Below are 22115 nucleotides of genomic sequence, written 5' to 3'. Positions count from 1 at the left end.
CATTAATATTATATTAAATATCTATTTGTGATACAATGACACGGCAACAAGAAAGTGCCGGATGGGACGGGGAGCAGAGGCAGGCATTTCTTGGGGTTATCAGAGCGGGGTTGTAAGAACCTCCTTCCTCAACCTGTCTCTGATAAGACTTTGCCAGGATGGTGTGCTCCGTCCTTGAGACCATGGTGAGTGGAAATTCAGAGGAAATCAGCACATGTGGGGCTGTGTTTATGGGCGCCCAAGTGACAGTGGCTCAGCCTCTGAGAGCTGCTGAAACCAGGGACAGGGATGTGAATGAGTAGTGGCTGCATGGAGGAATGCAAAAGGCATAAACACCATGACATTAGAAAAAAAGTTGCAGAGTTTTGTTAAGGGATTGCTAAGAATAATACAACTGAAACTATCAACTGGAAAATTGAAGCAGGCTATTAGTGAAAACATCCTGAATGGATGAGGTCATTGAGGCTGGAACATTCTCCCCTGGGGCTTTTAAATCCAGTTTGGGGAACGCACTCAGCGCCGTGCTGTGGGGATGCACTTTGTGCTGCCTTCGTGCTAGAGGGTAGGTGAGAGGGGCTGAATTTTAGATTGTGTGAACTTCTCAGGGCTACAAAATCCTGTGCTTACTGGGTTTTCACTCCTCAAAGATTTCCACCAAGCGCACCCCATATCAGCTATCAATGAAAAGTCAAAACTTTCTTCAGCCATTTGGCCGAAACAATGTGAGGCCTCACCGAGGCCCAGAAATTTCTGCGTGTACATTTTTGAAGGTCTGTGCAATGGGTACGTGGGACGAAGTTCTCTGGAGAGCGTGGTCCTTCTGCACATGGGTGTAAAGACTGAGGGCCCTATGGGACTGCTGGAGGCACGTCCGAGGGCGTGTGGACGGACAGATTAATGGGAATTTGTGCGGTTCGTTGGTTGTGCAGAGCTCTGAACAATCAAATCCCTTCAGATCACTCCACTAACTGGATTGCTTATGACAAAATCACAGCTTTTTCTCCAACACTTTTTAATCTCCATCTTGAAAAAAATTGGAAATGACATGGTAAAGTAAGGCCAATTAACATGAACAATTGCAGTTTATTTGCTTCCACTATTTTACAGCATGCAGTCTGGTAGAGCAACGTGCTTTACTTTTTTTGGAGACATCAAAATAAATAAGTAAATAAATACACGACCCTGTGGGCTTACAGATTGAGTCAAAGAGCAGAGATTATTCCTGGCACTGCTCTCAGAAAAAATTGTTTCCTTTGAAAACACCAGACATTGACAGTTTTGCATCAGGACAAAATTAGGATGAGGTGAAATCTCTCCATTCAAATTGTGCCAATTCAGCAGATGTTTCAGACAGTTCTGGAAGGTAGAAAGAAATGAATAGAGACTAGAAACCGAAAACAACCCCAGATCCCTTGAGACAAAGGTTACTATTTCTCTCCCTATCAGCTCTCCTTTATTTCTAGTGAGATAGGGTTATCTAGGCGTTTACAGTCATATTTTAGTCTTGCACTTTTGTAGCACTTTTGTATACGAAAGATGTCAGAGCTTTTAGCAAAGAGGGTAAAGTGTCATTATCTCAATTTTGCAGGTAAGGAAACAGAAGCACACAAAGGTGCTGAGACTTGCTGGCAGAGCACACAGCACACCACCAGCAGAGCCCCGCACCTGATAGATGATCCCGTGTGTTTGCCTTTGGGCCGTGTCATCTGTCATCTTAATGGTTCAAACATTTTGGATTTAGTCGTACTGTAAAAGCAAAGGACTTAGAAAGAAAGAAAAAAAATAAAAGCCAGTGCAGAAATTTGCCCACTAAAATCAAAACATCTAATTGAAAAACTTCTAAGAAATAAATGTCATTTTATTGTTCTCTGCTAGGGAAATGCTCTCAATTAGGATTTTAGAAATGTTAAGCCGTGCCCACCCTCATTCTACAAATTAAAACCAGCTACGCTTGAGAGAAGCTACTAAAGAGAGTTAGTCAGTAAAAACACAAGTGATTATTCTAACATCTCATATTCTTTTACCAAAACAAAATAACATAAGCTTGGAGACTGACTGACTTCTATCATAAACATTAGCATGCTGTGCTTGGACCTCTGGAGATCTGGCAAAAACCAAAATGTTTTGTCTCCACGTAGGTTTCTGCTAATGGATTTTCCATGCATCCCTTGTTTCAGTTTCTCTTACCGTGTGTGGGATGCAGAAACTCGCTGCTGCTCTGGGCAGTATCAGTTCCTGCTACTACCTTAAAAACATCAAGAGGCTGATTGCACACTACTTTTTTATTATGCGCTGCGTGTTTTTAGGGGAGAAAGGAGCATTGTTTCCCAGCATTTTAACTTTGTGTTCTGAAAAAGGTATCAGGCTGGGAAAGAACAAGTTTCTCTTTCAGCCTGCTGTGTGCTATGCTGATGCGTTTTAAGCGTGCTCTCAGTTTGTGTGCATCAGTGAATTTCATCCTTTATTGACGTATCACACGTGAATTATATTAATACTTTGATCCCCAGTCCTTGATGAGTTCTCCACTGCACAAGTCTCTCTATCATCAGTGAGGAAGGGGTAAAAACACCAAAAAGGGACAGAAGTGATCACAGCTCGGGAACTTCCAATCTTATTACAAGCATTGTCCTTGCAGGAGAGCTCATAAGCAGAACAATCTAAACATGTTTTCTTGCAGCTCCTATGCATTTCAGCTAATCAGTTTTCAAGTGCTGCCCTTCCCACTCTTAATTCGCTTCCATCTGAGTATTGCTGGGATTTAAGAAGCTGCAAAGCTTAAGCAGAACACCTGCCTGCCTTATCCCATCTGCACAGCACAAGCACCAGGACAAGAAGGTAACGCAGCCTTTGTGAAGCATGGGAAAAATATTCTCTTCCTTTATTAAAAGAAGGACAGGTCTTACTGCTATACCTTTGCCTCCTTTCCAGCCCTGCTACTTGTAGTGAAGTTGACCCTGATTTTCACCTGAGAAAGCACTTTGCCAGCACTCTTTGAGTGTTGTTAGTTTCAGAGAGTTAGGAAAATGTTTTTAGAGATTTCTTCATTATTTGTTCCATTTGCATTTAGTATTTGTTTACCTCTCACAAATAAAAAACATGCAATGGCAATAAAAAGAGCAATAATTTTGAGATTTTTTAAAGTTAATGGCTCTTTTTACATCATAGCTCTCACCTAACGTTTCCCAGTTTTTCTCTACAGCCATATGGACTAGAAATTAAGGCTTCAGAAAAAGACAACACAAAAATCACCAAAGCTTAGGTTCTCATGGAGTCTCTTGATTTAAGTCACACTTTAAAAAAACATTAGCTATTGCAAGGCTCAATAAAATCGCTAGAGGTTGCAACACAGAGTGGGAGGAGAGGCTCACCCACTGTAAATCTGCCTGCCTCCCTGAAGTCAGTGGAGCTAGGGCTCTTTGCACCAGCTGACATGCCTTTCCAATGTTTTTTGACTTGCAATTGTTTTTTGATTTAAGGGAAATGGTTAAACTGTGGCCATCTGGCTCACACTGAAACTGGAGAGGGAGAGTCTCTTTGGCTCTGTTTCCCTTACAAATAAGTCAGCCTCTGAAGCTTATTCAATATACTTTAAAAAAACAAAACAAAACAAAACACGCAAATGAATAGAATGAAACAGCAAAAAAATGCAGAATGAGACCCTATAAAAGCTGCATGATGAAGTGCTTGTACACAAGATACAGTTATAATTATGTGCATCAGAGCAACATGTTTCTGCTTTCCAGAAGGACGAGGGATCAGCCTGGACAAGTTGCCCTTGGGTCCTGTGCAGGGCTGAGGGCACCGCAGGAGCTCTGGGGCTGGGAGCCCTGGTGCAGGTGAGGAACTGCCTCTTCAGCTGGAAGCTTCAGCCTCTTACTGCTGTTGCCTCATCTGTAGCTGTCCCAGATTCTAGGTGTTTACAAGGACCACTTCGTGGGACGTGTATCCCCCAGATAAGGGAGAGCTTCCTTGTTCCACAGCTGGTGCTTCACAGGCAGTTCTTACGACTAGATTAACCTCTCCCTGCTGCTTTCACATACACGCAAAAAGCCCCAAACTTCACCTAAGCAGGGAAATGTATTGACACAGGAAGGTTTTTTGTTAAAGATTCAGGTGAAAGTGGCATGAGTTGCCATAGTTACCCTGTTTGATAAAGATGTAAACTGTACTTCATCCTTTCAACCTTTTTCTCATCTTGGTTTTGTTTTGACTATCTGGTATCGTTTTTATTATTTAGTATAGTTTGGTGATTACTGTTGCAGCCTCTGAATTTCTCTTTTTACAAGAATGTACTGTACTGTGCTTTAGAATATACAGAATGTTTGCAGTACACAGGATGCCACATATTCTAGCAAAAAAATACACACAACTCTGTTTTAGTATGAAGTCTTTAACCTGAGATTTTCATGTACCAAAAGGGGAGGGTAATACCAAGTTAGACATAGTGAGATAATGCCACACAGTCCTAGGTATTGTTGTATGTGGAGGCTAGGTTTTGCCACTCTAATTTCTGTCTGGGTTTTCCTTACTCTCTGAGAAACCTCACTACAAGAAATACAGCTTCTGCTGGCATATGTGCTAATTTACATAGATGGGAATGCAAGAATCTGACCTCTAATATTACAGGGACTTATGTTTTTACAGTGTAGGAGTGTGTCACTCCATAGGCACACCGCTGGTTCCAAGTGAACTGTGGGATGCTGCTCTATACCAGTAAGGCCACTAGAATCCAACCTGAACATTATTCCTAGATGAAAGGCAAAGTATTTCCAGTACTTGTTTGTCATCATTTTTAGTAGCTTTGTACCTGGTTTCTGGTGCTCCAAGAGGAGATCTGCTCTACTTTTTTTTTTTTTTTTTTCTTTTTAACTTTTTCCCCCCTTTTTTTAATGCCTTCTTACACTAAATGAACAATGAGCTTGTCCTCAGACATCCCACTGCAACACAGTGGCACCCTTCTGAGTGCTGCCTCGCTATGTGAGAGGAACAAAAGCCAGTAAGCAGTGATGACAACCACATAATCCAGTGTTTCGCAGCCCTCTATCTCACGGAAAAAGCTGTGTCCTGGTGCCACTCCAGCACAGGTGAATATCTGCTCCTGTCTGAGACTCAGCAGGAGGCAGGGGGACTTCCACAGTTCCTCTTTTCCTGCAGTGCATGAAGATGCTGAGGACTTGTTAGTATTGAAATTGGAATAATTGGCCTTTTCCTGATCGTATTCCTCAGTCAGAATGGAAAGAGAGGCATAGATAGCACTTTCTGGGGAGCACATGGAAGCCAGATGTGGCACAGTGCTATTTGGAGTACTGGGATCCTGGCTCCTCCTAGCTGTCCTGCAGTCATCTACGCTCAGGGCAGAGCACGAGTCTGCTGCCACCCAACATTATCAGGCAGGAAAATCTCAGAAGCACGAAGAACAGATGTAAAAGGAAACCAAGAGAATGGATTAATGGTTAATGCAGCAGCTTTCTTGCACATTTGAGGTGCCTGAATTACTTCGTCATGTACTACATCCTAAAGAAGCTCCTGTGAGGTAGCTGACAGGACAGATGACAGTTTAAGTGTTGGGTTTATCAAAGGAAGCTGTGGAGAGATGAAGCAGAGATCAGACACATTCCTGGTCCAGCCAGTGCTACTCAAGGGGACGTCAGAGTGCCCCAATACATTACTCTTTATGCCCAACCCAAAAGCTCTTTTCCCCACTTAAATAAGAAGTCATATGCCTCATGAAAAGAGTTTAGCTCCACAAGGCTGTAGCAGCGTGGGGATGTACAACTGGATCTGAAGCACACTTCTGAGAAACCCGTGCTCTTTTGTGCATGCAGCACTGAGGTTGCTCATTTTCCGTGCCTACCTCAGAGCAAGGACCCTCCAACAAAGGCTTTCTGGCGGGCAGAGGTAGCTCAGATTCGCTGTCACAAAAGTACTGCCTGTCATTATTCCCGAGTGCCTTTCCTGCCTTTCCTTAGAGCATTAGCAATGCAATAAAGTGGATTCACTTAGCAGAAACGGGGAAGGTTTCATAACCAGTCAGTCTCAACTCTTTCTGTCCCCAGAGACTGAAGTTACAGGTTTTGCCCTGCTGCAGGAGTTCGGATTTTCTTGGGTGATGCTAACGCCTTGTTTCCGCTTCCTTCAGTGCTTTCACTACTGGTGAAGTGTTTCATTGTATGTGATGCTCTGCAGCCATGCTGGATTGTAGTGCCTCCTGTCCATTAATCTTCCTTATTGTTTCCAAATTTCTTTTGTTCTCTTTGTCAGCACAGACCAATGAAGTGCAACCCTCAGCCAAGATCTTAAAACGATCTAAATAGCTGCGTAGACACCTGGTCTTTGAAAGAATGATGTAGTTTTCTCCTATGAGCCTAATTATAGTTGCTAATGCATTGATCCATAGAAAAAATGGGCCCGCATAGTAACTGTATGGTCAAAGCTGCCAGAGGGAGTAGTTAAGGGAAAGATACGCTGCATTAGATGGAGCTTCATAGCCCCGCGGAGCTGTGAGAGATCTCAAACTCCTCTCTGTTCTCTGTGCTGCTGAATTGCTCTTAGGCCTAACAGATCTTCTTTGTATCAACCTATAAATACAGCTGTGTCTACTGGATTTTGCCCAAGGGCTTGTACATCATAGTTTGCTAAATTTTAATCATGCTTATGTTTGCATTTGAGTGGAGTTCACATGTCCCATAAAGCCCTTAATCCTCAGTTTGCCATCCCAGGCAAAATGCCCAGTCTCAGCTGAGGCCTTCCTCGCAAACTGCTCTGACTCCATTGACTTCTCACCACGTTCTCTAATGCATTTATGGATCTGATAAGAGCTCTGCTACAGACCCACACTCCTTCTACCAGCAATATAAGCTGCTGTTGATACTGTTCGTTAAGAAATACTGTACAGCACTCTGTCAAACAAATGAAATTCATCCATCTCTCCCCTTGAGTTTTACAAAAGTTTCTTCCTATCAGCATGCAGGCACAGTGACAGCTGGAAAATATTTTAGCACAACTGCATGGAAACACTGAATTTTTTGTAAGAGGTTTGAAAAGCATGTTGTAATTATTGTTTGACTCCTTTGTATACAGTGTTGCAAGATTACCCCTTCTTAAAAAACAAATTAGCTGTGCAGTTTGCATTCAATTTCTGCATGCAATTACCATGATTACGTGTGCAGTTCACATAACTGCACATAAAAACTGTCAGGATTCTCTGTTGGCTGATGTAAAGTGCACACGCTGTTGTTCACATGCGTTGGTTCGGATATCAGATTTGCAAATCTGCCCCTGCTCGTGGCCTGCTTTCCAGAGCTGTGCTTGCTTCAATTTCACTAAATGGCATCTCTCAATCAGTCCTTAAAATTAACAACTGCAGACTGAGGTGCGTTCGTCTGATGAGGATAGACCTTCTCCTACAACAAATTATTCAAAGGAATTTCTTTTTTTTTTAACTTCCCTTTGATGTAAGGTAGTACAAAGGAATCCAGGACATGGCTTTTCAGAAAAGAGTTCTGAAATATCCTATGGGCGGCATTTTATTTGTGTGCAGTTCTACTCTCAGAACATTTCTTGAAGCTGTTGTGAACGTGCTTGTTAAGATTTGCATGTGCTAAGAGCAGTATGTTGAAACACCATCCCCAATCTGCTTCCAAGTTAAAATATAACCTCCTCGTGCGTGGTGCTCTGATGGAAGCATGTGCAAAAACTGTGCTGTGCACCAGCCCAGGATCCAACTCTGAAAACATAGCAATAATATGATTACTATCACTCTTGAAGCAGTTAAAAAATCAAAACAAAACAGTGAACTACATTTTAGAGTTTTCATTCTGTTTTGCTTTTATTTTTAGGTTGTAACTTAAAAGCTGCAGGCTGCAGCAGAAATTGAAAACCCTAAAAATATGAAACATAAGTAAGAAGAGAGACTCTTCAGCTTGATTACATCTAAAACACACGTGTGAAGGAAATCTGTGGTGCAGAGAGAGTAATTTCACCAACAAAGTGTGCCATACACCAAGTCGGTGGCAATGTCAGCACTGAGAACCAGGTCTTCTGGCTCTCAGGCTTTTGCCCTTAGCACCTGACCAACACAATAACATACTGCTTCCATATGTTATTGTATATTTATTTCTGTATTACTCTCCCTCTTTTTCCAGGTTCTTATGAAGATATAAGAAATTATTGACTTTTTATTGAATTTTTTATTTTTAAATCTCCTTAAAACCCAGCACCTTTTATGCTAACTTCCCTTGGCCTGTGCAAGCCCTCTTTGTCTTCATCTAAGGCTCCAGAGGGAAAAGCTATTCATCTTTATTTCCTTAATTTGTCCTTCTTTAGACACTGGCCAACTTCTTCTGATTTTCTTTGTTCTGAGCTAGATTTGAATAGTTCTGAAGCTTCAGAGCTTGGGGATATGGTTAGCACAGTTGGAGCAAGAAAAAATTGAGTTCCTCAGAGGTGGTAGTACTGGATGAGACCCCACCACTGAATGTAGCGAAGAAACTACAAAACTGTAGAAATGCCTCAGGTCTTCTGATGCTGCTTAAATAGCACTGGTAAAAATAGTGTTTGTATTGCCACTGAGCAAAAAAGGGAGGGATTATTTTTGATCCTTTGAGTTTTCTCCCAAAGATAGAGATTCAGATTGTACAGAAGCCCTTGACCTAACACAGACTTGTTGGGTCACACGATGACCTACCACAGGTTGTCCACTTAGGAAATATGTTACTGGGGAAAAAGATGTTCGCTGTGGACAGAAGGAAAGAGAAAAAGGAGCTCTGTGTTAATGCCGTGACTCAGAAATTACTGTAGGACTATTTTCTTGGTCCCTAAAACAAGGCACAAAGCCTCCGAATAAAATAATTATTAAGCCACAGATGGCAAAGCTGAGCCTCCGATTTCCCTAAATCCTTAAGAGGATTGTGGTACAGCTTATAGGAGCATCTTAGTAGCTGGATGCTCAGCTTCTTATTAGATATGTCATACATACATACAGCCACAGTGACTAGAGCAGAGAAAGTGTTTGCATTACAGCTTTACTAATTGCGTATCTTAAATTAGGAGAACAGAAAACTAGTTTTTCTTTTCTCTGTTGTATTTGTGGAATGCTTTTCCAGTGAAGGATGTAGGGGTATTGTGGTAAATTATAGTTTTAAAGGAAAAGCCAGTGAGAGAGATTTTCATGTTTGCCAATTTTTAGGTGAGGGTGACTTGCACATTTCCTGAATGAAAGAAAACAGTGGTCAATGTGAATGGGGGCAGGAGAGAGGACATACAGCAGTCCTGTGATTTCACCAAACTGAGCAGAAATAACTATCCTCTTGTGCTGTACCGCATGTGTCTCGGGTGGTTTCTTAGTGCAGGTCTCTTGTTTGTCATTCTTACTGAGAGGGAGTTTTTGGGCTAAGTGCTGCTTGGAAAAGGTCTTCAGAGTATGATCATATAAACCGTCTATCCTTAGGTAATTTCTGCAGCTTTAGGGAAACAAAACCATGTATATTGCTTGACAAAATTAGCTGGATTACAGGACAGCGAGAATTGAGTTTACATTAATGTTTTCTTCACATCGAAACAATAGATTTCAAAGCATTGCTAGCAGCCAAACCCGAGGAAGATAGTCCTTTTATATGCAGTCAAGCCCTAAATGTTGACAAATTGCAGCTAATTGTTGAACTTCAGCTTTTTCAACAGATTCACAGATTAATTTAGTGCTACACAGTTATAAAGCAGCACAGTATAGCAACTGTGCCCATCTCTACTGTATTCTGTTAGATCAAAGAACTAAATCGGTGCAGAGATTTAGACAGTCTGGTTGTTCTTCTCCAGAAAAGACCCAGAGGCAGCCCAGCGTGGATTCAGGCTGGGTGACCAGGAAAAAAGATGTTGGGTTACAATGAGAAGTGAACAAATGGACAGTGTGCATGCATGTAGAGAACTCAGCAGTGGTAATAGTCACTTCAACTACTAAAAACATTTTAAAAAATGCTAAAAATGCTAAAACCAGCAGTAACAATGACTCTGAAATGCATTTATAATTAACTGAAATAAGGTCAGCTGGTGCAAAAATAAAGTGTGCTGTAAAATGTGTAAGACCATGATTTTTCCAATCCGTAACCGAGACACACCTACCAATTCATTACTGCCACAGAGGAAACATTAGCTCATAGAATGAATAATATTTTCTCCTTGCTGACATACCAGCCTTCCTAGTTCATGCAAATACAGAAGTACAAAGGTGATTTTTTTTTTTTTTTTTGGTGTTGACTTTAATACTTTGTATTTTTTTTCATTTCTGAACATTCATTGAAAAGTGATTCTAGCTGCCCTGCCTCAGATACCAGCTAAGATACGTTGGCTGCCAGGAGAAGAAAGTGCTTCATATTTTTGAAAGGTGAAAAAAATCTGTGGTTTCTGGTTAGCTCTGAACAAGCCATCAAGGATGAGTTGTTCCTTAATGGCATGCTTGATTATGTCATGAGAAAATATACCATGCCAGACAGAGATCATCTGTGATAAAAGCAACCATGCAATTACGGCAATAAACTGAGCCATTTTGCCAGCCAAAGGGGAGAGCTGGGGAAGTTGTCATGGAATTTAAAGAGTGGCTTGCGTAAAGCTGGATCGGGATCGCAAACCTGTTCTGTTGGATAATTTGCGCCGCAGAAAAACCTGAATATTTATTGGTGGTAGCAGTGTTCTGGAATCAGTAGGTGGCTTCCTAGATCAGCTGCTTCTCAGCTTCATTCCAATGTTTGTAGGATAGTTTGGGGGCAATTGTGTTCCAGAACAGCTGGCTGGAACTGGAGTGCTCACAAGAAAAGTTCTGTCCCTGGCAGAGGTGTTGTTAGAGTTTGCTCAAGACTTTCCTCCCTAATTAAATGGGTGTCTTCCTTGACTTTGATCTTATGAGTCACTCACCTAGAAACTACTTAAGTTCTGCAAGACATCCCTGGATAAGTCCTTCAATTTATTTATATCTTTAAGATGATTTAATACCGAGTTAATGATTTAGGGACCTATCTGATTCCCAGAAAAGCCAGCCAGAGACTTCTCGCTGCCCCCATCTAACCAACTGGGTATAATACCTACTTACATTTAAATACCGTTTACATTTCCACAAAAGAATTTATATTGCTTTCTAATACCTTGAATGCAGAGCTTTTTATAGCTTACTACCCCATAAATCGTTAATCCTTACTTTAAGTTATTTTTTTATTAGAAATAGAACAGAAAACAAAGCTACAAGTACAGGCCCTTCACTTTTTGAGAGGTTCCAGCTTCAGGTACCTTGAACATAAACTTCGTTCTGTGGCTTTGGCCACAGACTAAACAGAAAGTAAGCCCATTTTCAGGTTCCAATTTGAACATATGGTAAGTTCTTCTGAGATTAGTTGGCCTGAGGGTTTTGTGACACTGGAAGGGGGTTGAAATCAGAAAAGGTAATTCCTTGCTCTCTGCTGAAGAGAAACAAAATTGATTCGTTACTGGTGTTTTAGAGAGTTTTGTTTTTAGAGACACCAGAGAAAAGCTAATTCAACCAGGAAGTCTTCCTGTTTTCCAAGACAAATCTGTCTGTTACTTCATCTGTAACTTTGCCATTGACTTCAGTAGATGTGGAGTGAGTAGCTGAGGAGTACAGGAGTTGCTAAGAAATTCGGTCCTTGACTTTGCAAATCTAACGCATAGATTTATTTATTTATTTATCTATCTATCTATCTATCTATCTATTTATTTATTTATTTTTACTTGGGAGCTTCTGCTTTACAAAATCACTGGTGGCACATACCAACTTCATGAGGGAATCTTAAAACCTTGGGAAGTTCAGACACAAAGCCCATGCTGTGATAAGCCTCTCTGCCTGCTTTGGCTGTTCATGCCAGCGAGGCACCCAGCTCACATCCAGTTCCACTCCTGCCTTACTGGAGCAGGTGCGGAGCTGTGATGATGAAGCATGGCTGCTGATGAACACACACGACAGCAAAGATAATAATTAGCACAAAGTGATGTGGTAGAGGATCTAGCCCACATTGGGGACAGTACGGAGCCTTACCACCCACGAGGGATCTCTGGGATGATAGCTTAATTGAGAGGAGTTGCTCAAGCATGTACCACACCTGGCACAGAGTTAGAAACTTCTGCTTCGGGAAATGTTTTAACAAGTTGTTTTCCTTTTGCTATTGTCACCTGAACCAGAAGATTCTGGGGCCTGCTTATTGCATAGCCACACCTCAGTTTATGCATCAAACCTGTTTCATTTTGTTTTGGTTTGTGCTGCTTTTTTTTTTTTTTTTAACTGGTTGTGTTCATGTACTGAGGCCTCTCCCGCGCTTCAGATCCCAATCCAAGCAGTAAATGGGAGGTTGCAGAAGAAAGCCACCACGAGCGCACAGGTGAGAGGTGGAGTGCCTTACATCATTCCAAAGAACACAATCATTGCTGCTCAGTCACACTTTTGTCCAAGCTCCAATTTTTATGAAGATTATCTGTAGAAAAAATGAATATTGGATGTTAGCCTCATAAATCTAAGTTGTACTGGATGATTTATAACAAGTATTGGAAGCCCAGTTCTACGTTACCAACTGTGATTTGAAATTAAGCACAAAAAGTAGCAGTCATATCAACAATATGCACCAAAGTAAAAAACTAACAACCCTACCCTGCCTAACAACTCTTTTTGGAAGACAACCCTTGCCTCTTTTTCTTTCCTCTAAATAAATAAATAAATAAATAAAATTGCAACACATCTGGAAGAATAACTAATTTGAGCTACTTTGGACAAAGGGGAGAGAATCAATTCATATGTCAAATATCTTCAAAGGACAGTGAAGATCCTAGTCTTAAGTACAGAGTGGGCTGCAGCTTGAGTGTTTGGGGTGATAAGTGTGCTGGCTCACTGTCGTGACAGAGCTCACGACTGAGTGCTGCAGGTGATGTTGCTGGCCTGGTACGGTCTGGGTCTACAAAGGACCTACAGCTGCTAAGAGAGTTGATGCCTTTTGCACAACCTTCAGTTTCTGGATGACTTCAGGATGGGAATCCCAACAGATCATTGCGTGAAACATGACTCATGATAGCCAAGGGGAAGGAAAAGTGTCTTACGTCAGTGTTGGTGGAGTCAAGCGAATAAAGGCAGTGGGAAGCTGGTTGTCCAGAAGAAACTGGGGATCTTATCGGGTTTTGTAAGTTGTGAAACTAGGTGGCAGCCAGCCTTCAATATCTGGAGCAGATGTGAATGCGTGCCTTCCTTGTCTGCTGTTTGCAATCTGTGCCACTTTCAGGTCAAAAAAAAAAAAAAGTTTTCCTCCTGACATCACTGGGACTAATGTTATCTCACTCCTAGTAGCCTTGCATGTGCATTTAATGAAAGGAAGCATAAAGCTGAAACTTTATAAAAAAAAAACAACATTTAGAACACAGAAGTTGATATGGGTGTCAAGTACATACAGATGACCTGCTAATATTTGGGTATCTGAGAGTGAATGTCTGTCTTTTCTTTGTACCCTCTAAGAAGAGATCATCAACCGAGCAGTTAGCATGGCCTGTCCCATGGCGGTGCTGGCACAGAGGTCAGGGTGATCTGAGCCCCTTCAGTGCTGCGAGCTATTAGCTATGTTTTCAGTAAGGGGAAAGGCAAGAGAAAATTTAAAGCAAATATCCCATTGCCACTTGCCTCCTACTAGTCCAGGATGAAGTCACAGGCTTGTTCCCTTCTGAAAGCACACAATAGTGTTTCATTTCAGTGACCCTGCCGTCTGCTGCCCAGCAAGCAGACTTAAAGGTAGGCTACATTCAGCTAAATTGCCTGAGGCCTAACCACTTTTGGGAAAGTTAAGCACTGCTGAAAGCTTCTGGTGTTGAGCAGAGGGCCTACAGCCATGCAATGAAAATCGCTGAGCACAGGCTGAGGGGTCTGATTGCAGCCCCTGCGCGTTAAAGCTGCGAAGTCTCCAAGTACAGTCCCGCTGGATGTAAACAGCATTCCTCTGCTGGGGTGGCAAACGATACCTTCCTCCCTGCTGGGCCTCACCATATCGCCAAAACTTGTTTACTCTGTAATTTAGAGTTCATTGTAATCTAAATGGAGATTTTTTTTGCAATGCAAATAGGGCTGTACAGAATGTAATACATTTTATGTATCGCTACTGTTTATTGTGGCTATATAACTTATCACTCATCACGCAGACCGGATTGCAAAACACAACGTTTCAAACACACTTTAACTCTCAGATTGTGATCAGTAAAAAGAATATATTATACTTATAATATGCTCTTTCTCTCACAGTATTTTACTGCAGAAACCCCATTTTGCAGGAAGGCATTCCTAGGAATAAAAAACTGATCTTGATTCAAGTGCAGAAGTTGTTTCTGGTTGCGTAAAGTGGGCAGACATCTAATCAGTCCCTTTATTTGATATCCTAAACCATCCTATTGTACTGGCTGATGTGCATAGATGGGGAAGTCTGCTATGAACCCCAAAATTCAGAGTGCTAGAAGGTAATCTTCCATAATGACCTAATGCTAACATAAATAATCGCAGTTTGGCATGGCTAGAACAGTCTACTCAACTCTTTAAGGTACAACAGCGATGTTCATGTGAAGGAAAAAGGACTTCTCTCTCTTTGGCCTGTAGGAGGTGATCTAGGTTTACATCTTCTATAATGAACGGGCTGTTGTAAAGTGATAAGCAGACTCAATAAAAATGAAATTAAAACAGAGCCCGGTGAAGTGGGATGAAGTGGTTAATATTTGTTGCATACCCTGATGCTGGACTTTGATCCTCTGACAACACCCACTGCTCTCCAGGTGACATTGCAGATAAATGATTCCCTTCAGCGAGGAAAACAAGTGATAAAGCGATAAATTATTCAATCACTGTCAGTGGAATATTGGGCCTCCTATGCAGCTCAGAGATTAGAAATCTTTTATTAGTTGATTACAGTTCTAAGTGTATGCATTCAGATTGTCTCCAAGAAGCCTGGTTCTAGGAACACTCCTGACCTATCCAGCTCCTCCTATACATTTAAGAGGGTGGTGTGGCTCCAGAGCAGGTAGACCAGGGAAGCTTGGAACCTGTATCCAGGGAGGCTTTGAGGACATGGACACGTGGTGCCACGGCTGCTATGGTCTGCTGTTGGCAACAGTCTTGTGCTTGGGGAGAAAAGTGGAACTAAATGGCAGCTAGAGGTTTCATCCCGTCTGCCCAGCTCCTCCCAGCGCCCCAACTTCACCAGTGCTGTGCTAGGTGCTGATGTGCTCTGGTTCTTATGCAACACTCATTGCTATCATATCTGAGACTGGTGCAAGGGCCACACAGGTGGTGGTGTGCCAGGAGATCTGAGTGCCTCAGGCATCCATCAAAATTCCCTTCCAGCACAAGCACCTGGGTTCTTTCCCACAATAAAATGAGCAAGAGGATTAGGTGGTGATATCTCCAGGGATTTTGGCCTGAAGTGGAACTTGGGGCATGGCTGAGGAATATGAATGGATTGAGGAAATGCTACCATGCCTAAAGACATTGGTGATTTTAGCTGAGCGTTGTCATAAGGTGTTTTTTGGCAATAATATGAGGGGTAAGAATGGTCGCCACAAGAGAGAGTGATGCTGGAGGGAGACACTCAGAAATCAATGTAGGTATTTGGCAAACTGGAATATCCAACAGTGTTGGAATTAGCAAAGCTGTTTTAGCATTTCCTCTGCTAATATCCACTCTGGTAAATAAGAATTTCATTTTTGTTGATGTAATTGCAATCAGCAAAGCGTTTTGTAAAAAGACAAGATCTGTGAATTGTGTGCTTCTGCAATTTTTTCTCTCATATCATATATTCAGACTGAATGTGACATTTCACTCTGCTTTGACTAGGGTGCTTTCATTTAATTTCAGCAATTTGGTAACACTGAAATAATGTGAAAGTGGCAGCAAGTAGTTTGCATTTGAATATATTATCTTATGTCTCACCAGCAACGGAAGTTGTATTTATGTAGGTAGATGGTAGCATAAGAGCCACCAGTACTGACTGTTCCGTAATGTAAGTAGTTTTCCTTCCTTCCTTCCTTCCTTCCTTCCTTCCTTCCTTCCTTCCTTCCTTCCTTCCTTCCTTCCTTCCTTCCTTCCTTCCTTCCTTCCTTCCTTCCTTCCTTCCCTCCGTTTCTCCCTTTCTCTCTCTCTCTCTCTCTTTAAATAATTAAAATCCCTAACAGCTCTGAAATCACAGTGGCTGTGGAGTACTGGTGTAAGATGGTAGCAGTAAAGCTGTCATTTCTGGAACTGCCATTGAGGAACTTCCGCAGTTTATTTGCTGAGTGATCAGGGAGGCTGTCACGGCATAACAGATTTGGAAGCAAACTATCCACTGTTCAGAGCTGCATGGCTCATCATAACAGCAGTGCAGCTAAATCCTCGGTGATGTAAATAGCTGTCAGCTCTCAATTAAATCGGGATGGCTTTGTAACAGTGCATTGCCGTACCTTTCAGATAAGTGAGCCTATTGTTTTCAGTGCCAGAGCAACTCCTGAACGCGTGTAGTGCTGCCCAGAGCGTGCTGCTTGTAACTATTCTTTTTAATGCACAAAGTAGTGAATATGGACAGGAGAGAAAATGCCTCGTACCTTTTGCTCTGGCTGAGTTGCATTGCTGTACAAGGGTCAGAAAATAGGCTGAAGTGCAAGGAGGAAGCAGCCTAGTTCAACACGGCCGGTGACCCAGGGAGGTGTGTCTGCTGGTGACGATGCTGTGGCCTCTGCCTCAGTTTTGCTGCTGGTCTTGGCAGCATCTAGTAGCGTTCTCATGATCTTGGCTGAAGGGAGGCAGATTGCCTCACCTGCTGCTCCATCCGTTTCTTTTTCTCTGTGAAATGCATGGTCATGAACATAAACGAGTATTTGCAGCCATGTATGTGTGCACAGGGCAACCTGGATTAAAACATAAACTGAATAAGCTTTACAGTACTTTCTCCAAGAATCCAATTAAAAAAATATGCTTTCCATCACAAAGATGCTATCAACCCAGAAATGATACTTAATATTCCCAGGACTGATGATTAATAGTGTTTCAATCAAAATTTGATTATAATAATCCTAACCTGTTTAATGCAAGCTCTGTAGAGCCTTTTATTTTATTTTACTTTATAACTGAATGAAAATAATAACAATGCCATCATCAAAAAAGGAAAAAAAAAAAAAAAAAGCTTCAGTTGATACTGAGGTAGTTTAAACTCATTTCAGCAGAGACTCTTTAAACTAAGGGCAAATGTTTTCTATAAAGCTGCTCTTTCTGAACACCAGCATTTATGAAAGTCACATCCACTAAATCTATGGGTCTTTCCCATGAATGTTTTATCTAATTCCAGCTTTGCTAGCACGTCAGAAGATTGTGCTTTTGGTAGTTTTCCAGTTGTCTGGTAGAAATCCAGTTGCTTATTCATGGATGAAATCTGAACAAGATGGAAGATACTGCAATGAGTGGAATTACCTTTTGGCTTTGATGAGTTGGTCTGGAACTGGAGGGAGAAACAAAATTCTTTTATAGATAATTTTCCCTCTCCAGCTTTATTTAGTTCCTTTCTCTCCACTCCATCCTTACACTTTTCTCTGGGCACTTGGCAAATATGCAAGTGCTGTTAATATTGCTCCTTGGCTGAACATTAAAAGCATATTTTTGAACATGACTGCTAACTCCTCCCTGTCTTGCACCTCACTGATATGCCTGGATCCTCTTGGCTCCATGCCTGGGATTGTACATGTTCTTGGAATATCCCAAGGGAGATCCCGTCAAACAACTTCTGTTCACATGACCTAACGCTTGTTTGAAGGTGCCTGTTCTTTCAGCTTCTTTCTTTTAACACCTGAGTTTTGAAGTGCAGGTATTATATTGGCCTTTGGAGAAATTTGCTTCAACCCAGCTAACTTCTTTTTGCCTGGGCATGAAAAATTTCACTGAAACTACACCATGCTCACGTGAATACGGAGTTATAATGGGTCACTGGACATTTGCCTTAAATACAGAATACAAACAATGAAAATACACCAACCTTTAGCCCACAATCATTATGTGTGGTATCTCTGTAATAAATATAATGCCTTGTGCAGAGTTCAAGGCTCACATATTTAAAGGCTGAGGGATTTTCTTCCCACCAGGTTAAAAAGCAAAATGTTGTTATAGCTAAAGATGCTTCATTTTTTAAATTTAAAATATATTGTGAATAATATGAAAATTATATAGAAAAGCTCAAATGCAAGCTAGTCAATATAGGATATTTTTATCTACCATTGCAGTCTACATCACTTCTGTATTAACCATCTCAAGCTAAAATATGCCAGACCATTTGGGCCTTCGTATAATGATGTTGTGATTTATTGCACTCTCAGTTTCCATCCTGCAGCAATTACCAGAAGAGCTGATAATGGTCTGCAATTTGTTTTCCAGAACTGGGAGTAGCTGCCAGCAAGAGCCGCTTACAGGGAAAGGTAGTGGCTGTTTACCTGGATTGTTCAGCCAGACCAGGGAGGACAGGTCAGTGACAATCCCCCGAGAATACAGAATGAAGCACCAGCCTGTAGAACTGATAACAGCCCTTCCTTCCAAGATGGTGCGATGGGATGCAACAGAAAATCTGATGTGGTGTTAAAATTCTGTAAAAAAGATGAGACCTGGCTAAAGTAATTCTTCCTCCCCTCCAGGTCACCCATTAAGATTTGTTTTCTAAGACATGTCCTTGATATATACCTTGACACACCCCCTGGTTTTAAGAGCTCACAGTTCTAGCTATTGGTGGAGGTTCCTTATAATGGAACTTACTGTAAGCACCTGTTATGGTTATATGGAGTCTTTATGGTGTTAGAGCTGTTTTGAACCAGCTTCTTGATGACTTAAGAGTCAATGTTTCAAAGCTCAGCAGGTATTTTTCAGAATTTGAACCTTCCCCTGGCTATGACAACTATTTATCAGCTGCCAGGAGAAGAGATCCTGTGAATCTCACTGCAGAAAACATATCTTTGGGTTTTCTTATCTATCAAAAGCATAGTTCTCTTTAATAGGAAAGAGCTTGCAGGCAAGAGGAAAGTGATTTGACACAAGGTGTCATGGTTTAGGTCTTGGTAAACATGCAGAGGAGGATTTCAGCAGGTCAACTGAGGACATCAGAAAGCTCCCAAATATTTGGAAGACTGAGAAAAAGCTTCAAAAAAATGATAAATACTGATTGTATTCTTCTCCCTTCTTCATGCACGCTTCATTAGGCTCAATGTCTTAAGTCGTAGGATGGTAAAATGGGCTTCTACTGTGCCCATTTAAATGAAGAGTTAAATGGCATGCCTCCATCCAAGTGGACTGTATCTGTTCCTGTAAGATGGCTGGAAAGAGAGGAAGGATTCCTCTTGGCACTCCTATTGGTAAAAGTCAGATCTCACTTTGAACAGAAGGGTATGGATCATATCCATTGGCAGAACTAAATCCTGTCCTGTGAAAAGACAGTGTAACAACCAGAGGGGATTGTAGGTGGCAAGCACAGGTAAATAAAGACTCTGCATTATTACTTCTTTATTCTCTCTGCTTCCTTTCACGTATACACTTCTGTTTGCCAGCATTCCCTCCTGCAGTCTCCAAAGTCAATGGGATTCCCCCTAAGTTTTCAGCAAGAACAGGAGTATCAACAACTGCAGGCACTTTAATACATTTCTACTTTGGCAGGAGGCCATAAATATTTTCCCACCATCCTTCCGCCCAGTAGCAGCAACTCCCCTTTTTGGGAGCTCATTTTGTTCCTAAACACTTCTGAAAGTCACTTTGCAGTGAGTAACCAAAATAACCAGGTATTAATTGTGGCTAAGAACAAGGTCCAAAGTGTGATTTGTTATACTTCTTTGGTTCATCTAGAGTAAATAGGAGCTTATCTGTGGAGCTGTCTAGGTTTTGTACTTCTGTGATATCTGGAAACTATAGCCCAAGATCTCAGAGGAAACTTTGAACCCACTATACTAGTTTAAACAGGTTTGTGGCCTTTGGCTTTTTAATCTTTCCCTTGGTTCACTGTTAGATTTGAGTGATTGCCAAGTTGTGTAGAAGCCTGGAAATTGGATATTAATCTCGAAACTCTTCTTTAGGTTCTTTTCCCATGGAGGATGTGGCACATTAAACCTTGCCCATCCAGCTGGGCACAGAAGAAAGTCTTCCACTTTTATTTCAATGTGAATTCTCAGTGAGAATGGAGGAAATGCAGCATTTTGCAAGGGTAGATACTGAAGCAGCAAAAGACTGTGAAGATGTCTTTGTTTAAATGCCTTTATGCCTAATTCTCATTAATAATACGGCTTTGCGCTCACATCAAACCTTTCCAGTAACGATGTCAAAATGTTTTGCAAATTATAATCCACAAAAAATACATACTTTTATCTTATTGTGGCTTCACAGACTAGGCTGTGCTTGAGGTAGGAAGAAATTATGATTTTTAAATGCCTCAACTGGTCTAACACCAGAATACATTAACTAGTTCCCTACTCTGTTATTTTAGCCACTATTGAATTTCTACCACCCTTTTTAAGAAACAGAGATTTCATATGGATTTGTAGTATTTAAGAAAAGTTGTTTCTGAAGAGATATATGTTAGTCCTAATATATTTTCTGTGGAAGAATGTGTTGGACTTAAGAGTAAATTATCAAAAAAATAAAAATAATAAAAAAAAAGTTTTCAAATTGGAAGTTCAGCTCACAAGTCCCATAAGGCTTTTGAAAACTCTACCTTACGTGACAACCCTTCAGTCTTTGCCCACATAATTCCTGTTGGTTTAGGAATTCCAGTCAGTGCTCAGTTGATATGAAAACCAGACAAATAGAACAAATTAGTAATACAAGTGGTTCTTCTCATGTATGTATGCATATATAAATAATACTTAAGGTTTATGCCTGGTAGCGCTTTTTATCTTCAGCTGTGGTACGTGGAGAAAGTGTTTACCATAACCACACCCTGGTTATTTAAATAAATTTCATTTTTGCCTGTTTATGCAAGTGACAAAAATGATGCTTCCATTCATCCACAGATGGATGCAGTATCAAGGGTTCCTTGAGAACTCCAGAGGACTTGAACTTACTCCAGCTTTAAGAATAATAACATCAATTTTTCTATCTGAAAGATTTTAAGATATAAAGAGAGCTGTCACCAGTTCCAGTACATTGAGTGTGGGCCTAGGTCAGACCATGGTAATCTTTAGGAACCGGACATTTGGAAAAGCCTGAAGTGACTTGTAGCTTGGGTGAGCGAGCCAAAATGAGAGTTCAGCAAGTATATGTGCTAAAGGTGGTGTCTTTGTCCAGTGCAATTCAGAGTAGATCCAGTACAGTTAGGGATTCCCATTTGGTTTCTTGAGTCTGTGCTAATTTACCCCATTTTTGGTCTAATGCTTTGCTCCTGTCAGGCCTGCAAAAAGCAAAATGCATTTGCAAGTCTAATAATGTGGGTGAAACTGGTAATTACTGTACATACTTCTGGAAGATCTATAATATAATTAACAGCTGCTGTGAGTTGCAAGATGACAATGAGAGAAGATTTATGTGCTCCCTTTTAACTCAAGCACAGTTTATTTCGATAAATACAATTTTGAGATAAGAATAAGTGCAGATTGCATTGGCCAATCCCTGCTGTGACACTGAGATATGTATTACCTCTGTGCTCCAATTATCCAAAATGATGTTGCTTTCCCTTTTTCTCTGCTTTGGTTGCCTCTTTAAATGCTCTCTACCGCCCTTGCCAAAGGGGTGCAATTATCCCTACAGGTTAAACCTCTTGATTTTGGGTGGAGAAGTTGTGTAAACGTGTTGCCAGTGTGGCGGCTTGGTGAATCAAACTTTCTGCCCTTACATAACTTCCTTCATTAAGAGTCCCACCTGGCTGTCTGCTGTTTGGGTAGGAAAATGACTAAAACCAGTGAGCAGGGAGAGCTTTTTATGTCCTGGTGTGCCTTGCCTCTCACCATTGCTGTGCTACCAAAACTGATTGCTGGTCCACCCCTTAACATCTCTAACATCACAGCAGAGAGGGTATCCCCCTTATGTAAGTGGCTGCCTTTGGACAATCATTTACCATCCATCTTGGCATCATTGAGCATAGAAACTTTTTTGTTTGAGCAGAAACATTGAT

The sequence above is a fragment of the Aythya fuligula genome, chromosome 12 (genome assembly GCF_009819795.1).
Source record: "Aythya fuligula isolate bAytFul2 chromosome 12, bAytFul2.pri, whole genome shotgun sequence".
In the NCBI taxonomy this organism is placed as follows: Eukaryota; Metazoa; Chordata; class Aves; order Anseriformes; family Anatidae; genus Aythya; species Aythya fuligula.
Note: the sequence above shows the minus strand (reverse complement) of the source record.